This window comes from Alosa alosa, chromosome 6 (assembly GCF_017589495.1).
Source record: "Alosa alosa isolate M-15738 ecotype Scorff River chromosome 6, AALO_Geno_1.1, whole genome shotgun sequence".
Classification (NCBI taxonomy): Eukaryota; Metazoa; Chordata; class Actinopteri; order Clupeiformes; family Clupeidae; genus Alosa; species Alosa alosa.
Window position 1 is genome coordinate 7,460,650 of NC_063194.1, and position 22,149 is coordinate 7,482,798.

Genomic DNA, 22,149 nt, shown 5'->3' on the forward strand with positions numbered 1-22,149 from the left:
TATCTGTCCATCATCATCCATTGAATTATCTGCTTATCAACATTCATTAAATATTCTGCCCATCAACATCCATTAAACTTTCTGCCAATCAACATTCATTAAACTATCAACATTCACTAAACTAGGTGTATCAACACCCATTAAACAACATTCATTAAACTATCTGCCTATCAACATGCATTAAACTATCTGTCCATCAACAACTTTTAAACTATCTGTCTATGAACATTTGTTAAACTATGTCTATCAATATCCATTAAACTATCTGCCTAGCAACATCCATTTTAACCCGTTTACATGGTTATTTTGAAAAACAGAGACATTTCCCTTCGTTTGGACCCTTCATTTACACGCAAACGGAGAAATCTCCTCTGAAAATTACTCTTTCTAAAAACTCCGGCCAGAGTGGAGATTTTGGAAAACATTGTTTGCACGTTTGCATGTACTATTAAAAAAGGAGTTTAGGCAGCCGACGTCACAGTATGCACCAGAACTTGCACCTGTGCCAAAAGTGTGACCTATGTTTACATTTTAATTTGGCTATGGCAGGACTCTACAGTGCGCCCATTTCACTCGCACATGCAAGTAAAAATGATGGCGTGCGAGTGCAAAAAAATATTTAGGCGCACTGGTGCAAATGACTTCTAACCATGTCAATGTTTGTCTACAAAATACACCGCAACATTAAAAAACATTACTGGTGCAAACCATAGAATCACGTCGCGAATGCAGCATAAAAACTACACCTCCCATCAACGTTAGCAGTTTTGCGTTTGACTCGCTAGTAGTCGCTTCTATCAAATCCAAGAGCACGCAGAAAAAGTGGAAAGTTAGACTAGCCAGCCAAGATGCAAAGATTGAAGAAATTAGTTCTTCTATCCACCGAATTCATCGGATATCGGAGGAACAGGATGAGATTCTGAGAATGCAGTGAGAGAAGAAAAGGTAACCTAACATGCCTTTTAGCCCAGTTGACGTATTGGCTGCAATATGCAAAATATAGCTGTAGCAAACAGGCACAAAAGTAGCTTCCCGTAATACTCCCATTTTATTCAAAGGTAGAACGCTACTGACAACTCCAGGCTTCCACGCATGCTTGTTTGTTTACACCGAATACAAGCTGAAGTGCAAAACGAATGTAGGCCTAACGTTTGCCTACTGCCCCCATCAATGCAGATATTTCAAATAAAAAGTAAAAGTATAAAATATATATATATCCTTGATTAGTCTATGTTGGGTTTTGTGAAAGAGAAAATGGACTTTTGTAGTAGTAGTATTAGGCAGAATGCAGTCAGATAGGTCACCATTGGCATATTTGGATTAGCTACAGATGGATTCACAAATAAATAAATTAGCCTACATTTGGCAGGATACTTGATATACAGGCTAAATGCAAATATGGCAATGTATTACTATTACTATACTATTTTACATTAACAAAATGTAGGAAAATAGAACAGACTGAAAATAAAGTAGGCACTGATCTTTAAAATCCTATTTCCTGTAGCCTAAATGTTGTCAGTCATTCTTAATATTCGCAATTGGTGCACTGGCATGTTTAAGTGTTAGCTGCAGTGTAATGTTAGATTATGTTTAAGTTAAGTACAGAACTGATTGTGCGCCCAAATTTTTGTCTGTGCTCCTAAATTTTTTAACTTGGGCGCACAAGTGTAGAGCCCTGTATGGTGATCATGGATGCATTCAGAGTAGCAGTCACATTTATGTTGGTGCAAACCCTTGTCATCTATTTGCAGTTGCAAACACAGTTCAAAAGAGAAAGAGGAACTGATTTGTTGCTGTTGTTGCTATTTTCAGGATTTTGATTGGCTAACGTGGGCTTGAGCTTCTCGTTACACTGCTACCTACAGGTTTGGCATGCTCTTGACAATATATATATATATATATATATATATATATATATATATATATATACACGGGTTAGTGTAAATGAAAACTTATCTGAAAACTATCTGTCTATCAACATTCATTAAACTATCTGTCTATCAACATCCATTGAATTATCTGCCTATCAACATGCATTAGGCCTAAACTATCTGCCAAGCAACATGCATTTAACTATTTGCATATCAACATGCATTAAACTATCAGTCTATCAACAACTTTTAAACTATCCACATTCAACTTTTAAACTATCTACTTTTAAACTATCTATATTCATTAAACTTGTATCAACATCCATTAATATCTGTATGTCATCATTCATTTAACTGTATGTCTATCAATATTCATAAAATGATCTGTCTATCAACAACTTTTAAACTATCTTCATTCAACTTTTAAACTGTCTGCGTTTACACTATCAACTTTTATTAAACTATTTTATTATTTTCATGCACTGGTAATTCCTTGGAATTTCATTTCTAGTTGACATATGTAAGTCGCTTTGGATAGAAGCGTCTGCTAAATGAGTAAATGTAAGTGCAGGATGTTTGATGAAAGTTTTCCAGTTGAGTTGTGTAATAATGCACATAAGGATTACTGCAGTGCACACAATATGTAATGGTCTTCAAAAGGGTGATAGTGAAACCTAGATTGTCCAGCAGCATGCCTGGTTTTCAGCCATCCCCAACAGGAAACATGTTAAGATACTAACATGCAATCCAGACTATTCTTGTTTGAGGTAGAACAAGCGTCCAAAAGCTATAAGCAAATATACAATATGTGATTGTATCCAGAGTACAATCTCCCCAAACACCTCTAAGTAATATCCTCTAAAACATTTCATTTGAGCAGAAATCAATTTTAAATTCTAAATCAAGACATTTGAAGCTCTCTTGATTCTGAAATATCTGTTCAATAAATAATCTACAAATCAACCCAATATTAATCAAAATCATCCCACTAGGAGATTAAATATGAGCACTTGCGGTTTTACTTCACATTTTGAAATGCAAAACCACTCAAATATCAGTGGTTGTAATGTATGCTAATTGTGCTAATTTTGCAAATTGCCAGACATTATGCAAGTTAGCATCCATAGTATACATCCATAGTCTAACATAAATCTTTGGTGTACTCAACATTCTTTGCTGGAGGTGCAACATGATTTATAAAATGATACAAAATGTTAGAGCTCCCTCTTGTGGTCATGATAATCCCTCTCACAAATAATAATGTATTTCTTCCCCCTAGCCATGTTTACTATACAGCTCAAAGTACAGAATGTAAGTGATTTTCCATTTGATCAATAGGTTTCTTCTGTCTGGAAATGATACAGACTCATAACAAAATATGTTAAGGCACTATGTACACATATTTATATTTTACCATGCACCACAGTACATATATTTATTCATTTATTTTATCAGATTTGATTTTCATGAAAAGTGCCATGTCCAAAAGTACTCTGAAATCACTCTGGTCTTTAGCTCCTTCCATAGATTGTTGATTGCATTCAGGTCTTGACGCTGGGTGGGCGACTGTTGATATCGTTTTCTGTTAACCATCTCTTTCTTGGTTTGGCTGTATGTTTCATTTGAATCATTGCCTTGTATCAAGGCCCTGCTGCTTATTAGGCCATGTTTCTCAGCAGATTGCCTATATAGACATAAAAAGGTAGAAATAGTTTTAAAATTGGGCAGGGGTGTGAATAATTTTGACTGTAACAACTTTTAAATGGTTCATTGTTTGTTGTTTAGCAAATGAACCGTATACATATACATACTAGGGCTGTTAATCGATAAAAAAAAAAATCTAATTAATTACATACTCTGTGATTATTTAATCTAAATTAATCGCATATATAATTTTTGCTGTGAAAGTATTTTAAATATTTAAATTCAAATGAATCATTGAATAATCAGCATTAGTGACATTAAAGTTCAAAGACTCTTTTATTATTATTTTCACTGTTCATTTCAGGCCATAGATATAACCTAGGGGACACAATGAAAATAAATTAACACTCCCCTCAATGTCAACACTTATTTCTTTGCATTGATGTGCGACTATAGAGTTGATGAACTCTGGTGATATGCAAATTCCTTGCTGCAGACATTGCAGAGGACTTTATTTTCAACACTTTATTTTTTATCAACACCATCAGGCCGTTTTTTAAAAGTAAATGTTCCAATCAATGATCCAGGCAGCACGTTTTCTTCTCTCTCCTTCATTTTACAGTCTATTTTTTACTGACTAAAACGGTACGGTCAAAGGTCATATGGAATCGATTAATCTGCACTAATTTTTAATCAGTTATTTTTTCTCAAATTAATTAATCGAAATGAATCAGTTATTTTGACAGCCCTAATACATACATACTTGTGTTGTTTTTAACACATCTCCATGTCCAGATAGGGACAACACAGTTTGCGTTGTTTCTAACATATTGCTTTTGTTATCGTTTTAAGAGTGTCCACAGTATGTGTTGAAAATAACACAACTTGTGTTGTTTTTAACGCGTCTCTATGTCCAGATAGGGACAACACAATTTGTGTTGTTTCTAACACATTCGGTTAAGAGTGCACTCTTTACCGTAAAGACATTGGTTGATTTTGGAAACATTATGTTATGTTATGACTGAAGAGTGTTTGCAACTCAGGCCACCCGTGACTCCCACACGGACATTGATTTGTATGCCTCCTCCGTTCTGGACTGTATCGACTCCAACATCAACAGTGTCACCACCCTCAAACGGATTATGACTTTCCCTAATCAGAAGCCATGGATGAACAGTGAGATCAGACTTCTGCTGAAGGCACGAGACATCGCATTCAGATCAGGTAATGCTCAAGCCTATAGCTCATCCAGGGCTAACCTGAAAAGGTGCATCCCCGTCACCAACACTTCCTTGCCTGATGAGCTGTACCACTTCTATGGCTGCTTTGATAGTGACAACAAGGAGGTGGCCATCAAGGCTGTGGTGTCTGCAGATCACCAGCCCCTCACACTCTCCACCACTGATGTGTGTGTGGCACTGAGCAGGACTAATGCATGTAAGGCTGCTGGTCCTGATGCTATGCATACCCAGGGCCTGTGCAGTGCAGCTGACTGAGGTTAGGACTGACATATTTAATCTGACACTAGCAGGCAGCTGTCCCCGTATGCTTTAAAACCACCTCCATCGAGCCGGTGCCAAAACACTCCACTGCAACAAGCCTTAATGATTTCCGTCCAGTTGCACTCACCCCCATCATCATGAAGTGCTTCGAGAGGCTGGTCCTGGCCGACCTCAAGACCTGCTTACCACCCTCACTGGACCCCTTTCCAATTTGCCTACCGTCGGAACAGGAGCACGGAGGATGCCATCTCTACAGCACTTAACTCAGCTCTGTCCCACCTTGACAATAGCAACATCTATGTGAGAATGCTGTTCACTGACTTCAGTTCAGCATTCAACACCATCATCTCCTCCAAACTAATCACCAAACTCAGTGAACTGGGCACCAATACCTCCCTCTGTGACTGGATTCTGACTTCCTAACCAACAGACCTCAGTCTGTAAGGTTAGATAACCGCACATCCTCAACCATCACCCTGAACACCGGCCTACCACAGGGATGTGTGCTGAGCCCTCTCCTTTACTCCCTCTTCACCTAAGACTGCACACCTGTACATGGCTCTAACGCCTTTGTCAAGTGCAGACGACACTACGGTGATTGGTCTCATCAGCAACAACGAGACGGCCTACAGGGAGGAGGTCCAGCACCTAAGGTGGTGGACTGAGGTGGAGCGTGTCACCAGCTTTAAGTTTCTGGGTGTCCATATCTCTGAGGACCTCTCTTGGACCCTCAACACCTCTACCCTGATCAAGAAGGCTCACCAGTGTCTCTTCTTCCTGAGGAGACTAAAGAAGGTATATAAGTATAATTATACAACAATTGGGTTCTATGGAACTATTTATTTGTTTCTGATTGGCAGAGAGACGTTCCATGAGTTGGAATATCCTGGACATTTTAACTCAGACTTTGCACAGCTAATAATAAATCACTCCGCAATACAATGCGAAGATTTGACACAATGTTCTCATCCCAGCTCTCCACTATTTCAAGCAATGGGTCCCTATCTTTTACTGTCTATGGTTACTCCTTAGCAAACCATAACGAAACAGTGCTTCACCACATCTGTGGATTAAACCACACAGTCAACTCAATGTAAGTAAGATAAACGAGGATGCTAATTGTTCTCAGCATTGCCAGCATTGTGTATAATATGATTGTCACTTGGAGGAGACTTGTAGATAACTAACGTTAGCATAGTTAGCTAACCGCTGCTAACCTGCTAGCATCGTCCGCGCCAGGCTGTGCACAGTAGTGTAACATTTATTCACCATAAATTAATAAAGTTGAGTGGTTCTGCAATGTAGACTATGTTTCCGTTTTTTTGCTGTACCATGTCCCTTACATGACATGGCCCATCCTTGTAACATGCATGCAGCAAACCTAGATATGAATGTGATTTCAGCCCGACTTTCAACATTTCTTTCAAGAAGACACGTAGCTTCTAAACCACAAAGACCCGTAATGAGGGATCTGGAATGTTGGTTACCTAGCAACCAAGACGCTGTCTATTGAAAAGGGAACTATTTTTTGGTGCGTAAGAACGATGTCGAAATTAACATTTTTAAACAATAACGGGATGTTTTCAGATTATTTAGTTTGTGGTAGTATTGTTGTATAAAAGCAATATAATATATTCTCGTGATCGTGGGATTGGTCATGGATATTCCCACGGCTGTTGTTGCCTGCGCCACTCGGCCTCCAGCCTCATGGCTACGGCCGAACAACACCCGTGGGAATATCCATGACCAACCCCACTCTCACTCATGCTACATTGCTTAAGTATATATAGGGCTCTATTTTGCACACCAGCGCAATTGACTTTGTATACTCAAGGCTTTTGTCTTTTCCTATTTTGCGGTCAGCGCGATATTGGAATTTTCCCTCCACAGGTACATGTGCTTCACGGGGCTTTTCAAAAGAGGGGGAGTTCGGTGTTATACGGTAACTGGCTTTCATGTTAACTGGCTGGACTGTTTACTTTGCCTCTGGAGTTAACATAACTGCCCCCTTCTTTTGCAGATGAGTTCAGCTGATGATTTAGCCTCTGATACCTGGCCGCAGATTTGTCTGTTTAACTGAAGTTCAAATAGAAATGTTTGTGATGCTCCACTTTGTTGTTTAATAAAGCTTTACAACACGATGTGTCGGCGTTGGAAGTGTCAGGTTGTCTGTAGTAGGCTACATGCTTGGACCGAATATGCTACAAATAAATAAAAGTAAATAAACTCCACGTGGGTCTCGAACCACTACTAAATTAAACTGCTTGCATGATAACCTGACATTTACCTGCTTGCGCCACTAACCAAGCTGACACAGCCTAGAGAAATTGGCCATACTTATTTACTAGGCCTACAAGTAAAATAGGTCACCTAGTATGTTGTTGTGTTTGTAGCAGGTTCATTATAGACATAAAAAGGTAGAAATAGTTTTAAAATTGGGCAGGGGTGTGAATAATTTTGACTGTAACAACTTTTAAATGGTTCATTGTTTGTTGTTTAGCAAATGAACCGTATACATATACATACTAGGGCTGTTAATCGATAAAAAAAAAAATCTAATTAATTACATACTCTGTGATTATTTAATCTAAATTAATCGCATATATAATTTTTGCTGTGAAAGTATTTTAAATATTTAAATTCAAATGAATCATTGAATAATCAGCATTAGTGACATTAAAGTTCAAAGACTCTTTTATTATTATTTTCACTGTTCATTTCAGGCCATAGATATAACCTAGGGGACACAATGAAAATAAATTAACACTCCCCTCAATGTCAACACTTATTTCTTTGCATTGATGTGCGACTATAGAGTTGATGAACTCTGGTGATATGCAAATTCCTTGCTGCAGACATTGCAGAGGACTTTATTTTCAACACTTTATTTTTTATCAACACCATCAGGCCGTTTTTTAAAAGTAAATGTTCCAATCAATGATCCAGGCAGCACGTTTTCTTCTCTCTCCTTCATTTTACAGTCTATTTTTTTTTTTTTTACTGACTAAAACGGTACGGTCAAAGGTCATATGGAATCGACTAATCTGCACTAATTTTTAATCAGTTATTTTTTCTCAAATTAATTAATCGAAATGAATCAGTTATTTTGACAGCCCTAATACATACATACTTGTGTTGTTTTTTTAACACATCTCCATGTCCAGATAGGGACAACACAGTTTGCGTTGTTTCTAACATATTGCTTTTGTTATCGTTTTAAGAGTGTCCACAGTATGTGTTGAAAATAACACAACTTGTGTTGTTTTTAACGCGTCTCTATGTCCAGATAGGGACAACACAATTTGTGTTGTTTCTAACACATTCGGTTAAGAGTGCACTCTTTACCGTAAAGACATTGGTTGATTTTGGAAACATTATGTTATGTTATGACTGAAGAGTGTTTGCAACTCAGGCCACCCGTGACTCCCACACGGACATTGATTTGTATGCCTCCTCCGTTCTGGACTGTATCGACTCCAACATCAACAGTGTCACCACCCTCAAACGGATTATGACTTTCCCTAATCAGAAGCCATGGATGAACAGTGAGATCAGACTTCTGCTGAAGGCACGAGACATCGCATTCAGATCAGGTAATGCTCAAGCCTATAGCTCATCCAGGGCTAACCTGAAAGGTGCATCCCCGTCACCAACACTTCCTTGCCTGATGAGCTGTACCACTTCTATGGCTGCTTTGATAGTGACAACAAGGGAGGTGGCCATCAAGGCTGTGGTGTCTGCAGATCACCAGCCCTCACACTCTCCACCACTGATGTGTGTGTGGCACTGAGCAGGACTAATGCATGTAAGGCTGCTGGTCCTGATGCTATGCATACCCAGGGCCTGTGCAGTGCAGCTGACTGAGGTTAGGACTGACATATTTAATCTGACACTAGCAGGCAGCTGTCCCCGTATGCTTTAAAACCACCTCCATCGAGCCGGTGCCAAAACACTCCACTGCAACAAGCCTTAATGATTTCCGTCCAGTTGCACTCACCCCCATCATCATGAAGTGCTTCGAGAGGCTGGTCCTGGCCGACCTCAAGACCTGCTTACCACCCTCACTGGACCCCTTTCCAATTTGCCTACCGTCGGAACAGGAGCACGGAGGATGCCATCTCTACAGCACTTAACTCAGCTCTGTCCCACCTTGACAATAGCAACATCTATGTGAGAATGCTGTTCACTGACTTCAGTTCAGCATTCAACACCATCATCTCCTCCAAACTAATCACCAAACTCAGTGAACTGGGCACCAATACCTCCCTCTGTGACTGGATTCTGACTTCCTAACCAACAGACCTCAGTCTGTAAGGTTAGATAACCGCACATCCTCAACCATCACCCTGAACACCGGCCTACCACAGGGATGTGTGCTGAGCCCTCTCCTTTACTCCCTCTTCACCTAAGACTGCACACCTGTACATGGCTCTAACGCCTTTGTCAAGTGCAGACGACACTACGGTGATTGGTCTCATCAGCAACAACGAGACGGCCTACAGGGAGGAGGTCCAGCACCTAAGGTGGTGGACTGAGGTGGAGCGTGTCACCAGCTTTAAGTTTCTGGGTGTCCATATCTCTGAGGACCTCTCTTGGACCCTCAACACCTCTACCCTGATCAAGAAGGCTCACCAGTGTCTCTTCTTCCTGAGGAGACTAAAGAAGGTATATAAGTATAATTATACAACAATTGGGTTCTATGGAACTATTTATTTGTTTCTGATTGGCAGAGAGACGTTCCATGAGTTGGAATATCCTGGACATTTTAACTCAGACTTTGCACAGCTAATAATAAATCACTCCGCAATACAATGCGAAGATTTGACACAATGTTCTCATCCCAGCTCTCCACTATTTCAAGCAATGGGTCCCTATCTTTTTACTGTCTATGGTTTACTCCTTAGCAAAACCATAACGAAACAGTGCTTCACCACATCTGTGGATTAAACCACACAGTCAACTCAATGTAAGTAAGATAAAACGAGGATGCTAATTGTTCTCAGCATTGCCAGCATTGTGTATAATATGATTGTCACTTGGAGGAGACTTGTAGATAACTAACGTTAGCATAGTTAGCTAACCGCTGCTAACCTGCTAGCATCGTCACGTCAGGCTGTGCACAGTAGTGTAACATTTATTCACCATAAATTAATAAAGTTGAGTGGTTCTGCAATGTAGACTATGTTTCCGTTTTTTTGCTGTACCATGTCCCTTACATGACATGGCCCATCCTTGTAACATGCATGCAGCAAACCTAGATATGAATGTGATTTCAGCCCGACTTTCAACATTTCTTTCAAGAAGACACGTAGCTTCTAAACCACAAAGACCCGTAATGAGGGATCTGGAATGTTGGTTACCTAGCAACCAAGACGCTGTCTATTGAAAAGGGAACTATTTTTTGGTGCGTAAGAACGATGTCGAAATTAACATTTTTAAACAATAACGGGATGTTTTCAGATTATTTAGTTTGTGGTAGTATTGTTGTATAAAAGCAATATAATATATTCTGTGATCGTTAAGATTGGTCATGGATATTCCCACGGCTGTTGTTGTTCTCGCCCACTTTCGGCCTCCAGCCTCATGGCTACGGCCGAACAACACCCGTGGGAATATCCATGACCAACCCCACTCTCACTCATGCTACATTGCTTAAGTATATATAGGGCTCTATTTTGCACACCAGCGCAATTGACTTTGTATACTCGCGCTTTTGTCTTTCCTATTTTGCGGTCAGCGCATATTGGAATTTTCCCTCCACAGGTACATGTGCGCCCACGGGGGCTTTTCAGCGAAAAGAGGGGGCGTGTTCCGGTGTTATACGGTAACTGGCTTTCATGTTAACTGGCTGGACTGTTTACTTTGCCTCTGGAGTTAACATAACTGCCCCCTTCTTTTGCAGATGAGTTCAGCTGATGATTTAGCCTCTGATACCTGGCCGCAGATTTGTCTGTTTAACTGAAGTTCAAATAGAAATGTTTGTGATGCTCCACTTTGTTGTTTAATAAAGCTTTACAACACGATGTGTCGGCGTTGGAAGTGTCAGGTTGTCTGTAGTAGGCTACATGCGCTGGACCCGAATATGCTACCAAATAAATAAAAGTAAATAAACTCCACGTGGGTCTCGAACCACTACTAAATTAAACTGCTTGCATGATAACCTGACATTTACCTGCTTGCGCCACTAACCAAGCTGACACAGCCTAGAGAAATTGGCCATACTTATTTACTAGGCCTACAAGTAAAATAGGTCACCTAGTATGTTGTTGTGTTTGTAGCAGGTTAACACAGTGGATCATGGTAACTGGCTACTGTGTTTATCTTGCTGCATTGCCCAAGCCATTTAGACCTTCAAAGTATAGCCTAGGCTTAATGGTTTTTACGTTTCACTGACTGCTGGTCAGGCTGCCCGCGGCCACGTAGTCTATCTTCAGCCTAAATTGAGGAAGCATTGCTTGTCAAAAAAATGTATACATTTAACCCTTTCGTGCCCGTGCCGAACATTCCATTTTTGGTGCTGGATGACCTCCTTACACAAAAAAACGTATTTCTTGAGTATATTACATACCATCAATGGGATATACAGACCATCAGAAGGATCAGTTCTATCAAATGGTGTAAAATACCTATGGTAATGTTGATATAGTAATGAACAGTCTTTGAAAATCCTCTCAGATGTATGCGAAATTGTTAAAATTTCATTTCATTCACATAAAAATCATTTTCATCATATTTCTATACAAGATAGAGAAAAATATAGAGTGTATGACATGTTCAGCAAGTTGTGGGCTATTTAACAAAAAAGACTGAATTGGAATATCATTAATCTTTCAAAAGTTATGATAAATTTAGTGATCAGTGTAAAAAAATGCAGGAAACGGGATTTAGAATGTTGAAAGAATTCACATTCTCTCTCTCACCAAAAACATAACGACGCTGAGGAAGACGCTGTGCGTCGAACCGTCAGTTATTTGCACCAAATAAAGCAAAGTACCCCGTGCTCCGGTTCTTCCTGGGTCTAGTCTTTAGAGTTTTGCTGTTTTCCCTCAAGGCTAAAAGTCAAAAACACATAATCTGTCCCCTATATTAAAGACTTTTGAATCAAGAATGAACCAAGAACACATACTCATAAACAACATATTTTCTGAAAGCCTATGATCTCTCGATGTATACATTTTGACTTGTCCCAACTTCTTTTAGTTACATTACTTTGTTAAAATAATTGAAATAGTTACACTACTAGCCTATTACATTTTAGATAGGGTAAGTTGTAATAGTAACACATTACATTTTTTGACAAACATACCATACAGTACATCACTGAGCATCGTTTCTTTAAAAGGTTTCTTGTGGCCTTTTTTCTGCCCAGTTGAAAAGGCTAGCCAGGTTGTTGGTGAGGCCATTCTGCCTATAAGCATTACTCCAGCTGCGCTAAGGTTTTTGCAGACTTTACCACTGGCCACTAGGGGGTAGTATCTTATTAAGACAGGTTACCTTACCAGCTCAGTTAGGAGTCGGCCAGCATTACAGACGTTCCTGTTACAGAGGTTGAATATTAAACTGTGAACATAATTTATGTAAGTCCACTGTCATTCTTTATTACTATTTTGTTGCTGTCAAGGTTGGTTAAGTTCCTACTGATATTTATGTTAGACATGTGCATGTCGGAAATACTGATTGTAGCTTATGTTGCTATTTTGTGTATTGCTGCAGGGCTTCTTCATCTTTGTCATTAAACAAGTAATCTGACATCGAGGAGTGTATTTCTTCATGAAGAAGCCATGGTTGTCGTTAAATGTTCTGTTCCTGGCTGCGCTTTCAAAACCCGAGATGTGTCTGAAGCACTCGCCATTGCTCTGTTGACGAATCACGGACTTGTCCATCAGAACCCGCCGTCCCAAGCCTCAACCCCACAGGGCCCAAAACTTGATCGGCCTAAAGTCGACGTTGGCGTAACGTTAGAGGAATGGAACGTGTTCATCCGTCGCTGGGATGTCTTTCGCACCGGCTCGGGCATAGGAGCTGCCCAGGCCCCTTTCCAGTTATTTCAGTGCGCTGGTCCTGAACTTGGAGACAGCCTGTTGAAAGCCAATCCCAAAATCACGTCCGGACCCCTAGTGGATCTGCCCACTGCCATGCGTTCACTAGCTGTCATCCCAGTTGCCACATGTGTCCTGCGCACCGAGCTGCTTCAGTTACACCAGGAACGAGATGAAGCATTCCGTGCCTTCACTGCTAGAGTGCGAGGAAAAGCAGAGACATGCGCCTACAGCGCAGTATGCGAGTGTGGCAAGGATGTGGACTATACCGGCCACATTATCCGCGATGTTCTACTCAACGGTATTTATGATTCAGACATACGCCGTGAAACACTGGGGATACCTGACATTCTGACAAAAGCAATAAACAATGTAATTGCAGTTGTTGAAAACAAGGAAATGGCCCGCAATGCTTTTCCTTCATCCACTCTGTCAGCCATGTCATCATTCCAGCGCCTAAAGAAAAACCCGCAGACGAGCCCCGCCCCGACCCCAGCCCCTGCCTCAGCAGACAGGGCTAAACAAGCCTCATGCCCGGACTGTAAAAGCACCTTTAAGGTCTTCACAGAGGGTTCTCGCGGATGGAATACCAAGCCTCACCAGATTTGCATCGATTGCTATAGGGCCCGCCGACAGAAGCGGCGGCGACAGCCATTAATCAACAGTCAGCAGGCTGCCCTGGAGTCAGAGCCGATCTCCCAGATTTCAGTGGTTCAATTCAGAGCACGCCTTGGCCGACATTAATTGCGGGGCCGTGTCCCCTCCAGATTACACACAGCACTGTCAATAATCCCACACCCATCAGGCTTGAGCACCACATTTTCTCCAGGGGTGAATGGAGGCAGGCCAAGCTAAAAGACCACCCCCGAATCTTAATCACCATCTCGGTTGACAGGTCAGTCAGGCCGAGGGACAGCATCAGCAACCGAGGCTCGGACAATGAGGTGACCATATCCGCTATTGCAGACACTGGCGCACAATCTGATCTGTGGTCTCTGGAGGAGTTCCTCGCCTGCGGATTCTCACGTGCCGACCTGCGCCCCGTCAATCTCAGCCTGACGGCCGCCAATCGTTCCCCCATAGCCATTGAAGGAGCTTTCTTCGCTAAGCTCTCGACAGCCCCCAGCAATATAGGTGTGGTGTCCTGCCGCTCATTGGTGTACGCGAGCAGCTCAGTTCGGGCGATGTACCTCTCCTATGAGTCATTGCTTGACCTCGGCCTCTTACCTAAGGACTTCCCATCAAGTAACAGTGGAGGAGGGCCCAGTGGGCATGGCCCTGGCACCCGAGACACAACGGAAAAGCCTTTGTCTGTGAATTCAATGAGGTCCACCAATGGTGGCTGCAAAGACCAAAATAATCCCCATGACACTCAGTGCTCATGCCCCCCCCCAGCCGTGCAGTCCCTCCACCACGGCCCCTCAGGCATTACCGTTCCCCTGCACTCCGGAGAACAACGGTCGGATGAAAGATTGGCTGCTCGAGAGATACGCCTCATCTACATTCAACACTTGCCCTCATCGAGCTTTGCCTTGCATGAAGGGGTCACCCATTGAAATGCACGTGGACCCAGCTGCCACGCCAAGGGCATGCCACACTGCGGCCGTTGTGCCTCTGCATTGGCAGCAAAGGGTCCACGATGACCTCCTTCGGGACGAGGCCCTTGGAGTCATTGAACGTGTGCCATACTGTGAACCAGTGACATTGTGCCATCGCATGGTGGTCACTCGGAAGCACGACGGCTCCCCCCGCAGGACCGTGGACCTCTCTCCTCTCAACAAGTTCTGCCAATGTGAAACCTTCGCCACTGAGTCCCCATTCCACCTCGCACGTTGCATCCCGAAGGACACCTGGAAAACCGTCACAGACGCCTGGAACGGCTACCATAGTGTGCCCCTGCGTGATTCGGATCGTCATCTTACCACCTTTATCACGCCCTTTGGCCGCTGGCGCTACACCAGGGCGCCACAGGGTTTCTTATCATCTGGGGACGGCTACAACCGCCGTTTCGACGCTGTCCTCTCAGACTTCGAGCGCAAAGAACGTTGTGTGGATGACACTATCCATTATGACACTGACCTTGTACAACACTGGTGGAGGACCATCGACTTCCTGACACATGTCGGCCGTTCAGGTATTGTGTTAAACCCAGATAAGTTTCAATTTGCGGAATGGCGCCATTCAAGCCATTCCTCAGCCCACGCTGCAAATTTTCATGGTCCTCTGAACTGGAGGAAGCCTTCCAAACGTCCAAGCGAGCCATAATCGGAGCCATCCGTGAGGGCGTGGAGATCTACGATATGCGGAAGCGCACCTGCCTCCGCCCTTACTGGTATAGGCTACTTCCTGCTCCAGCAACATTGTAGCTGCATTTCAGGCATACCGGACTGCTGCTCTGGAGGATGGAGGATCACCCTCGCCGGTTCACAGTTCCTATCCTCGGCGGAGCAACGCTACACGGCCGTCGAAGGAGAGGCCCTGGCAGTGGCCTGGGGCCTGGAGCGAACGCGCTATTTCACACAAGGATGTGACAACCTCGTCGTGGTCACTGCCATAAACCCCTTGTGAAGATCTTTGGTGACCGGACGCTAGATGAGATTACAAACTCACGCCTGTTCAGACTCAAGCAGCGTTCCCTCCCCTGGCGCTTTAACATTGTGTACCTGCCTGGCGTTAGCAACCATGCCGCTGATGCTACTTCGAGACACCCCTCCATCTCGGGCTCTGCAAACGGCCTCTCACTGGGATCGCCAAGCATACCTGACGCTGTAGAATCAGCACTTATGGCGTCCATCCGTGACAATGCACAAGAACTTTGAGCCATATCATGGTCCCTTCTTGCACAAGAGACGGCAGCTGACACATGCCTTGGCCACCTTCTGTACCTGATCGAGCACGAGGGTAGGGTTGACGTCAATGACCCGGTCCTGGCGAGTCTGACTCCAGTCTGTGAGTCCATCTATGCACAAGATGGCGTGCTCCTGTATCGTGATCGTGTCATAGTTCCACCGTCCCTTCGTGACAGAATCCTTCGGCACCTCCATGCCGCCCACCAAGGAACCTCTGCGATGGAGCAGCGGGCCCGTGCCATAGTGTACTGGCCAGGAATGTCGAAGGACATCCGAGCCACCAGCCACCGTCCACCCCATTCGAGGCGGTGTTTGCTGACTTCTTTGATTACGGAGGCTGCCACTACCTAGTTATCGGGGATTGACTCTCAGGCTGGGTGGAGGTCCTAAGCTCCACAGCAGGCTCCGATCTAGGGGGCTCAGCTGGCTTGGTTCACCACCTCCGCACGTTCTTCGACACCTTTGGCGTGCCAGAGGAGCTTTCAAGCGACGGTGGTCCAGAGTTCAAAGCTAGCCATACAGAGGACTTCCTCCGCCTATGGCACGTCAGTCATCGCGTGTCCTCAGTCGGTTTCCCACGATCGAATGGAAGAGCGGAAGTTGCAGTGAAGACTGCTAAGCGCCTTCTGATGTCCAACACTGGCCCAACTAGCAGTCTTGATCATGACCGCTTTTTGCGTGCCATGTTACAGTTGCGCAACACACCTGACTCCGACTGCAACCTCTCACCGGCACAGATTATATTCGGCCCTCCCCTTCGAGATTCATTTCTGTTCGTCAACAGACTCTTGAGTGCTCCTTGTTGGTGCCCCCCACCCAATCCCAATCCTCCCCCACCTTTTTTATGCAGCCCTTGCCACTTAATCTACTAAACCCCTCTTCTACTGCACTTTTACCCCCATTAATGCACAAATAGGCTGACACCAGACATAATTTCACTGCATTTCTTACTTCCAGTAACTATATGCATGTGACAATAAACTTCCTTGTATCCTTGTATCCTTGACTAGAAAAATTCTCAAACCCTAACATCCGGCCGCTCTGGTGCCAAGCATGGCCGGCGAAGGAGGATGCCCTTCGGACCCGGATATCCCGCACCACTGAGTCTTTGAGGACTCACTCAAGACCACTCCGCCCATTGGCACTTGGTGAGAAGGTATTCCTCCAGAATCAGCAGGGCCCAAGTCCACACAAGTGGGACAGGTCCGGGGTGGTGGTGGAGTCGCTAGGTCATGATCAGTATCGGATTAAGGTTGACGGGTCGGGACGCTTGACTTTGCGTAACCGACGATTCCTTCGCGGCTACACGCCGGCTACCCCATATGACCAGCAGCGGCCGGCTGTGCTGTTGCCACCTCCCACGACCTTGGCACGCCGGCCCCCGCCTGTCCACCCGGAGCCAGTGATGCCCCAGGGAATCATCCCACGAGCAGCAGATGGGCCCCATGACACAGCTTTAAACGCCTCCCCGCCCGTGCCATCTGGTGAGTCAACCACTTATCTCAGGGACCGTCGCTGACCCGACTTGCACAGCTGAGCCGCACAAGGAAGCCACCCAAACGCTACGAACCCGAGTCGGGCCATTGGATACAGGACTGAGTCCGTTAACCTATACCCATTCATAGCTTTCCGGACTGGGGGGGATGCAGAGTTTACCACTGGCCACTAGGGGGTAGTATCTCATTAAGACAGGTTACCTTACCAGCTCAGTTAGGAGTCGGCCATATTGTTGTTGCCAGCATTACAGACGTTCATGTTACAGAGGTTGAATATTAAGCTGTGAACATAATTCATGTAAGTCCACTGTCATTCTTTATTACTATTTTGTTGCTGTCAAGGTTGGTTAAGATATTTATGTTAGACATGTGCATGTAGGAATTACTGATTGTAGCTTATGTTGCTATTTTGTGTATTGCTGCAGGGCTTCTTCATCTTTGTCATTAAACAAGTAATCTGACATCGAGGTCTGTATTTCTTCAGTTTTGACAAGCACCACAAATTTGCCTACCTTGTTGTAGCCCATCTGAAATAACTCCAAAACTTTGCTATGTTCCCTCCATCATTTCGTTGTTTTCAAAAAACTTTTTATATCCATGGTGGCCTTGAAGTCTTGAGTTTGCGAATTCGCTTAAACAAGCTTATTATGTGCTGTTAACCAGCAACCATAGACAGTAAAAGAAAGCAGCAAGTAGTCTTCGCTACAATTTCTGTAGTTGCTGCATCCATTCATTGTTATTCTCTCTCCTGCTCAAACAAATGTTGTGTGTGCATTAAGTTGATGATAACTTGTTTACAAACTCTACTTTACACAAAATAAATATTGTAAATAGCCCACTGTCATGCAGTTAATGGGATACTGTGCAGAGTTGGAAAGTTAGGTCAACTTGGAAAGTGTTTCTAGTTGCCTGTTGGTAAGGTACAGCCATAGCTTACACCTGGAGGAGCCTTCCTTTGGCCTGTGTTGTGAACACATTTCCACCTAATCAATGGATGTGTTGATGACATAAATTAGGAAATATTAGAGGACTTAATGAGACGAACTGCATGCTGATTCCATTTAACCCAAATGCCCCAGCAGCACCACGGGAGAGGAGAGCTTATCTGACAGATCTGCATTGTCTATAGTGAGGTAATGTTATATTACATTGCAAAAATATCACCATGCATTCATAAGCTCGTGATTCAGTCAGAGTGATCTCAAAACATCGGAAAGTGACATTTCTGTATTACATTTTGTCAAGAGGAAAAATCAATAACAAACTGTTCACAACTGACTAGCACTGTGAACCGTTCCTGGTTGCGCCTGGCAAATCCGCCATCATAATAGCAATCCGCTATGGAACAAGCGTGCCTGTTGTTAAAGGGAATGTGAGATGACGCTCTGATTGGTTTATTGCACGTTACGACCAAACAAGGAAGTTTATTGTCACATGCATATAGTTACTGGAAGTAACCCAAACGTAATGCAAATATAATACTAAAACACAACTTAGAACTAGGACCTTAGAACTTAGAACCTACTTATGTACTCGTCCCACTAACGAGTTTGCTTATTTGTTTCCCCGATCAGCGCGGTAAAGTGCAAACACACCAGCACAAGACGGCTCTAGATAGGGCTAAGCTCCGCTCTGGTAAGGTTAAATGGCGGATCATTCACGAGACGATTTTGAGATGCAGATTCCCAAATGAACGCATATCCACAGATTTTGTTTGAGTGGTGAAATACATTCACACCGCTGACATTATATTGAGGAAAAAGTATAGCCAACCAACCTCAAGTAGCTCAGTGTAGCCAGATGGACCTTACGTAGGCCTAAATTAGGACTTTAAAAAATATCGGCGCAAATTATCGGCCAGAATTCTGTTATCGGACCGATAATAATATTTTAATTTTTTCACTTATCGGCCAATAATATATCGGCCGCCGATATATCGTGCATCCCTAATTAAGGGTCCCCCACTTATTGTCGTATATGTGGGAGGGGGGGTTGGGGGTCCTCCCCCAGAAAATGTGTAATTTGTTTGATGTGATTTCCTGTATTCTGGTGCATTTTGGGGATGGCCAATACTAAATTCAATCAGATTCATAGCCTACATCCTGATTTGTTGATATTGAGGCAATGATTCCATGCAAAGGCTTGGGCTTCAGGGCCCCCTGACCCCTTGGGGCCCTGGGCCTGGCCCCAGTAGGCCCATGCAGTAATCCATCCCTGTATGTATGATGTATGTGAGTGATGACAGTGAAGATGTGTATGTGGGCGGGAGGGGAGTGGAGCAGTGACTGTGTGTGTGTGTGTGTGTGTGTGTGTGTGGGTAGGTGGGGACAGTGTGCTGTAAGTATGTAGAGGATGTGTGTTGGAGAAGATCCTGAAGACAATGTGCTGTGTATGTAGGGGGGGGGCAGTGTGCAGCAAGTATGTAGAGGAGGCTTACTGTGGCAAGCAGTGTGCTGTATGTATGTGAGGTGATGACAGTGATGATGTAAGTGTGTGTGTTTTTTGTGTGTGTGTTGGGGATCGGGGTGGGGGGGGCAGGAGGGATTAGGCAATCAAGGACATGGGTAGATGGAGGAGAAATCAAAAATAATAAACTAGACTGCATTTCCGGCGGGAAAGTGTGCTTGCCCTGGTCCGGTCACCAACGTGAGCAGACAGTGACATACGCTATGCTGAACCTGGCTTGATCCAAGCATTCTAACAGTGCCTTTCAGTGTTGGAGCAGTGGCAATACCTCAAAAGCTCTATTCAACTATTGCCTTGCGGGGTGAATGCGGTTCGTTGGCTTTTACCTGTGGCCTGCCTTAGAATTTAGCTTCTATGACTAAAATCATATCAACTAGATGTACCGCATAGCGGTAAAAAATATGACCGCCGCTCAGTCCTGTACATCCGTTCCGCGAAAATAAATCACACTTCAATTTGTCTCCATATTTTACTCCATCCCCCACTCTTGAAACTTTTGTGTATGCTTGTTTGGCATGCCTGAGTGTGTGTGCTGGCTGCACAGAAAGTAGGTGAATAGATTGTAGAATAGCCAAAGAAGATGTAGCATTGTTATAAAACCTTTAAAATCTCTAAACAATCACAAGTAGGGCAGTTCATCACAGTTCATCCATTGCAACTGGATTGATGAAAGGTCACTTACACCTGTAGGCTACATTGTATTTGGGAAAAACAAAAGGTATCAGCATAATGTTATTTATTTATTTATTTATTTATTTATTTATTTTTATGTATTTATAAACAAAAACATCTCTGTCAGTTCCATGCCGTTTTCAACAGCTATCAAAAACAAAGGTCATTTTTGGATGGATGGATTTTTTGTGAATGTTTCTTCTTCTACATAAGATTTTAGTCATCTTTAGTTCATGTAATACTTTATTGTCAATGCACAAATTAAGTAACAGTAGTCTGAAACTTTATTGTTAATGCACAAATTAAGTAACAGTAGCCTAGTCTGAAACGAAATGCTGTTTTACATCTAACCAGTGGTGCAAATAACTGACATGTCCAAATGGGCCTTGATGAAATGCGTCGCTAGACTGTTCATACACATTTTAATGGGCCAAAGTTGAAGAGCTTTTGTCCGTTATTGTTCGTGCAAATATAGGCTGATTCATGTTCCCTTGCATTGTGTAACTGAGGTCCATGGCTAGTCTGGCTTTCATCAGACCAAGCTCAATCTTTTAAGAAATCAAAAAATAAATAGCGGGCAGATCAGGCTGGGTTCACCCAGCCTAGTCCATAGGCACCCGATATTGTTTAATTTTCCGATTGAGATATACACGCTCTGGCTATTCTAAATGGGAGTTAGGGAGTCAGGGAGTTATGACAAATCGGTAACTAACAAACTAGGTCCTAATAGAAGGCTGTTAGCTTCCCTAAGCTACAGGTAGGATTATAAGGTAGGCCTATTTACAACATAAATTGTCAATAGGCTATGCTGGCTAATAATAAATAAAATCTCCTTTGAAACCAATGGTTTACGCCTTACAGTATCAAGCGGACTTAAACTGTCATATCGCGGGCTAAAAGTTGTAATAACATTCACGCAGCTCCATGAGTCAAGGAAAGCGTGAATGAAGTAGCCACTTCTAAATGGGACCCACTACACAGTAGCTTAAGGTGTGTTGCTAAAGCAGCCATAATGAAATGAAGGTGTCATTGTTTGATACTTCACACACACGCTTTTTAATTTCACAGACTACAACTACCAAGCTGTAATCAAAGCACATAGATTCCCCTCTCACACCCTGCACGCATCTTAAAAACAAAATAAACAGGCGCCTCAGTCTCACGATGTATAGGCAAACTGTATCAGACCGGTGTAACGTTGGTAAATCTTCCATTGCACAGAATGATTTTGTAGCACATGCAATAAATGACAGTCGAAAGATACAAACAGTGCTGCTATCAATTTGTTTGGTATAACCGCATTTATAGTTTTCTACAAATGCAATCAATCAAATGCCTCCATCACTCAACCAACGCTAACGGTAACATTACCTAGGTCCTTATTGATATTACAAGATTAACGTATCTGCAGTAAAACCAAGCATGTCCGATAAACATCCTCAGATTTATTTCGCTTCAAGAAGAAATGGGAATTACACTTTATGTGAACATCGCCCTATCCTTATTAGATGTTCGCTAAGCGTAAATTACAGTCCTTGTAGGAAGCGCCCATTGTTTTTCCATCCCACTTTTAACTTCCAACAAAATTACGCCTCACTGCAACGATC

At 43.2% G+C, this 22,149-nt stretch overlaps 1 long non-coding RNA gene across 1 annotated transcript in view; it reads right to left on the minus strand.

Moving 5' to 3' along the window:
• Positions 1–3,304: 3,304 nt before the first annotated feature.
• Positions 3,305–22,149, minus strand: part of LOC125295523 — a 33,331-nt gene continuing 14,486 nt past the window's right edge. Inside the window, exon 3 of the long non-coding RNA XR_007193672.1 lies at positions 3,305–3,558. This is a non-coding gene — a long non-coding RNA (uncharacterized LOC125295523). The remainder of the gene's footprint in view (positions 3,559–22,149) is intronic.